The following is a 5009-nucleotide window of genomic DNA, read 5'->3' as shown; positions in this document are numbered from 1 at the left end:
CTATTGTAATTGGAATTATTTTCTTAATTTCCTTTTCTGATAGTTCATTGTTACTGTATAGAAATGCAACTGATATGTATGTGTTGATTTTTATCCTATAGTTTTGCTGATTTCATTTATTGGTTCTAATAGTTTGTGTGTGTGTATAATCTTTAAGTTTTTTTTTTTTATTAAACTATTGCTTTAGTGGGTCTCAAATTCTGTGACAGATTTTTGGTGAAGTTTTTTTCCATTAAAAAGTACTGATTTTAGGGCTTGCTTTGGTAGTATATATGAAAGTTGGAGCGATGCAGAGAAGATCAGCATGGCCCCATGTGCAAGGATGATATGCCAAAAGTACTGATTTTAAAAACTAGTAACTTAAAGATAACACACACACACACACACAGACACAAACACAACCCAAGTGGTCCACAAAACATTCTCCTGTCCATCTGAAGGTTTTACAGTGCATTGTTATCATTAACCAGTCCTTTACTATTATTATTTTTTTATATGACCTGACTTGAGTTTTTATTTACTTATTTTTCAATATATGAAATTTATTGTCAAATTGGTTTCCATACAACACCCAGTGCTCATCCCAAAAGGTGCCCTCCTCAATACCCATCACCCACCCTCTCCTCCCTCCCACCCCCCATCAACCCTCAGTTTGTTCTCAGTTTTTAAGAGTCTCTTATGCTTTGGCTCTCTCCCACTCTAACCTCTTTTTTTTTTTTCCTTCCCTTCCCCCATGGGTTTCTGTTAAGTTTCTCAGGATCCACATAAGAGTGAAAACATATGGTGTCTTTCTCTGTATGGCTTATTTCACTTAGCATCACACTCTCCAGTTCCATCCACGTTGCTACAAAGGGCCATATTTCATTCTTTCTCATTGCCATGTAGTACTCCATTGTGTATATAAACCACAATTCCTTTATCCATTCATCAGTTGATGGACATTTAGGCTCTTTCCATAATTTGGCTATTGATGAGAGTGCTGCTATAAACATTGGGGTACAAGTGCCCCTATGCATCAGTACTCCTGTATCCCTTGGGTAAATTCCTAGCAGTGCTACTGCTGGGTCATAGGGGAGGTCTATTTTTAATTTTCTGAGGAAGCTCCACACTGTTCTCCAGAGTGGCTGCACCAGTTTGCATTCCCACCAACAGTGCAAGAGGGTTCCCGTTTCTCCACATCCTCTCCAGCATCTATAGTCTCCTGATTTGTTCATTTTGGCCACTCTGACTGGCATGAGGTGATATCTGAGTGTGGTTTTGATTTGTATTTCCCTGATAAGGAGCAACGTTGAGCATCTTTTCTTGTGCCTGTTGGCCATCCAGATGTCTTCTTTAGAGAAGTGTCTATTCATGTTTTCTGCCCATTTCTTCACTGGGCTATTTGATTTTCAGGTGTGGAGTTTGGTGAGCTCTTTATAGATTCTGGATACTAGCCATTTATCCGATATGTCATTTGCAAATATCTTTTCCCATTCCATTGGTTGCCTTTTAGTTTTGTTGGTTTCCTTTGCTGTGCAGAAGTTATCTTCATGAGGACCCAGTAATTCATTTTTGCTTTTAATTCCCTTGCCTTTGGGGATGTGTCGAGGAAGAGATTGCTACGGCTGAGGTCAGAGAGGTCTTTTCCTGCTTTCTCCTCTAGGGTTTTGATGGTTTCCTGTCTCACATTCAGGTCCTTTATCCATTTTGAGTTTATTTTTATGAATGGTGTGAGAAAGTGGTCTAGTTTCAACCTTCTGCATGTTGCTGTCCAGTTCTCCCAGCACCATTTGTTAAAGAGACTGTCTTTTTTCCATTGGATGTTCTTTCCTGCTTTGTCAAAGATTAGTTGGCCATACGTTTGTGGGTCTAGTTCTGGGGTTTCTATTCAATTCCATTGGTCTGTGTGTCTGTTTTTGTGCCACAGTCCTTTACTATTAAACTGAAATTGACAATTGATGCAAACTGTTCTGAGACCATTCTTCCACACTAATTAAGACTGGGGTGGCAGGTATTGGGGATAATATTCATTTAGCCTTCTGAGCTTCCTGGACATACCTGGTGACCTTGCCAGCTCCAGCTATCTTATTGTCCACTGCTTTGATGACACCTACAGCAATCGTCTGTCTCATGTCACAAACAGCAAAATGGCCCAGAAGAGGGTAGTCAGAGATGCTCTCAACACACATAGGCTTGCCAGGAACCATACAAACAATGGCAGCGTCACCAGATTTCAATAACCTGGGGCCATCTTCCAGCTTTTTTCCAGAATGATGATCAATCTTCAGCTCAGCAACTTACAAGTAGTGTAAGCTGTGTGAAAATCCAGCACAGTTGTATATCCAGCACTGATTTGGCCTGGATGGTTCAGGTGATTATCCTGGAAGCTAGCTGCTTCCATTGATGGGTCATTTTTGCTATCATCAGCCACATTGCCATGATGAACATATTTGACAGATATGTTCTTGACATTGAAGTCTATATTTTCCCCAGGAAGAGTCTCACTCAAAGTCTCATGGTGCATGTCAACAGACTTTACCTCAGTTCTAACATTCAGTAGAGCAGAAGTGACCACCATAACAGGTTTAAGAACACTAGTCTCCACTTGGCCCACAGGGACAGTACCAATACAATCAATTTTGTAGATGTCCTGGTGGGACAGACACAAGGGCTTGTGAGTGGGACAAGTTGGTGGCAGAATGCAATCCAGAGCTTCAAGCAGCATGGTTCCACTGGAATTGCCATCTTTATAGGTGAGTTTCCATCCTTTGAAAGAAGGCATGTTAGCACTTTGCTGGAGCATGTTGTCACCATTCCAACCAAAAATTGGCACAAATGCTACTGGGATGGTAGCCAATTTTCTTAATGTAGGTGATGACTTTCTTAAACATTTCCTCATATCTCTTCCAGCTGTAGGGTGGCTCAGTGGAATCTATTTTGTTAACACCAACAAATGGTTGTTTCACACCCAGTGTGTAAGCCAGAAGGGCATGCTCATGGGTCTGCCATTCATGATACCAGCTTCAAATTCACCAACAGCAGCAACAATTAGGACAGTACAGTTGGCTTGAGATTTTTTTTTATAAAGTCTGTGCCCTGTGGCATCGATGATGGTCACATAACACTTGCTGATCTTGAATTTCCACAGGGAGATATTAATGGTGATACCACATTCACCATTGCTTTCAGTTTACTCAAGACCCAGGCATACTTAAAGAAGCCCATTCTCATCTTGAATGCCCCCTTATCAAATTTTTCAATAGTTCTTTTGTTGATTCTACCACATGTTTAGATCAGATGACCAGGAGTGGTAGACTTGCCTGAATCTACATATTCAATAACTATGATGTTGATATTAGTCTTCCTTTCCCATTTTGGCTTAGGTTTAGTGGTGGTTTTCATGACACCTGTGTTCTGGTGACAAATCTGTTGTAAAAATGTTTAAGTTTTTCTACATATGAAATTGGGCCATGTGTGACAGAAATAATTTTATTTAAAAATATTTTTAAAATTTATTTTTAAGTTTACATCTAAGTTAGTTAACATATAGTGCTATAATGATTTCAGGAGTCGATTCCAGTGATTCATCCCATAGTATAACACCCAGTGCTCATCCCAACAAGTGTCCTCCCTAATGCCCCTTACCCATTTAGCCCATCCCCCCCCACAACTTCTCCAGCAACCCTCAGTTTGTTCTCTGTATTTAAGAGTCTTTTATGTTTTGTTCCCTTCCTTGTTTTTATATTATTTTTGCTTCCCTTCCCTTATGTTCATCTGTTTTGTACCTTAAATTCCTCATATGAGTGAAGTCACATGATATTTGTCTTTCTCTGACTGACTAATTTTGCTTAGGATTGTTTGTTCTAGCTCTGTAAAGAATGCTGGCATAATTTTGATAGGGATTGCACTGAATGTGTATATTGCTTTGGGTAGTATTGACATTTTAACAATATTTGTTTTTCCAATCCATGAGCATGGGATGTTTTTCCATTTCTTTATATCTTCAGTTTCTTTCATAAGCTTTCTATGGTTTTTAGTGTACAGATCTTTTACTTCCTTGATTAGGTTTATTCCTGAATATCTTATAGTTTTTGGTGCTATTGTCAATGGGATTGGTTCCTTGATTTTTCTTTATTGCTGCCTTATTATTGGTGTATAGAAACGTAACTTATTTATGTACATTGATTTTATATCCTGTGACTTTGCTGAATTCACGTATTAGTTCTAATGTTTTTTTGGTGGACTCTTTTCTATGTAGAGTTTTCTATGTAGAGTATCATGTCATCTGTGAACAGTGAAAGTTTGACTTCTTTACCAGTTTGTATACCTTTTATTTCTTTTTGTTGTCTGATTGCTGAGGCTAGGACTTCCAGTACCATGTTCAATGACAGGGTGAGAGTGGACATGCCTGTCATGTTCCTGACCCTAGGGAGAAAGCTCTCAGTTTTTACCCATTGAGGATGATATTAGCTGTAGGCCTTTCATATATGGCTTTTATGATGTTGAGGCATGTTCCTTCTACCCCTACTTTCTTAAGGGTTTTTATCAAGAAAGGATAATGTATTTTGTCAAATGCCTTTTCTGCATCTATTGAAAAAATCATATGGTTCTTATGCTTTCTTTTAATAATGTGGTATATCACATTGATTTGTGAATATTGAACCAGCTCTGCAACCCAGGAATAAATGCCACTTGATCATGGTGGAAGACTTTTGGTGACCAACTCAATTTCTTTGCTGCTTATGGGCCTGTTCAAGTTTTCTATTTCTTCCTGTTTGAATTTTGGTAGTGTGTGGGTATCTAGGAATTTGTCCATTTCTTCCAGATTGCCCAGTTTTTTGGCATATAATTTTTCATAGTATTTTCTTATAATTGTTTGTATTTCTGTGGTGTTGGTTGTGATCTTTCCTCTTGCATTCATGATTTTATCTATTTGGGTCCCCTCTCTCTTCTTTTTGAGAAGTCTGGCTGAGGGTTTATAAATTTTATTTATTCTTTTGAAAAACCAACTCTTAGATTTATTGATCTGT

General features: G+C 38.6%; 1 non-coding gene and 1 pseudogene across 1 annotated transcript; one reads left to right on the top strand and one right to left on the bottom strand.

Moving 5' to 3' along the window:
• Nucleotides 1-253: 253 nt before the first annotated feature.
• On the top strand, nt 254-357 carry LOC122490680. Its single transcript, XR_006299220.1, has one exon. It is a non-coding gene; the product is annotated as a U6 spliceosomal RNA (small nuclear RNA).
• A 1476-nt stretch (nt 358-1833) lies between these two features.
• On the bottom strand, nt 1834-3548 carry LOC122489315 (annotated as a pseudogene).
• Between the last annotated feature and the right edge of the window lie 1461 nt (nt 3549-5009).

This window comes from Prionailurus bengalensis, chromosome B2 (genome assembly GCF_016509475.1).
Source record: "Prionailurus bengalensis isolate Pbe53 chromosome B2, Fcat_Pben_1.1_paternal_pri, whole genome shotgun sequence".
NCBI classification, from domain to species: Eukaryota; Metazoa; Chordata; class Mammalia; order Carnivora; family Felidae; genus Prionailurus; species Prionailurus bengalensis.
The sequence above is the reverse complement of the archived record's forward strand: the minus strand, read 5'-3'. Positions and strand labels throughout refer to the sequence as shown.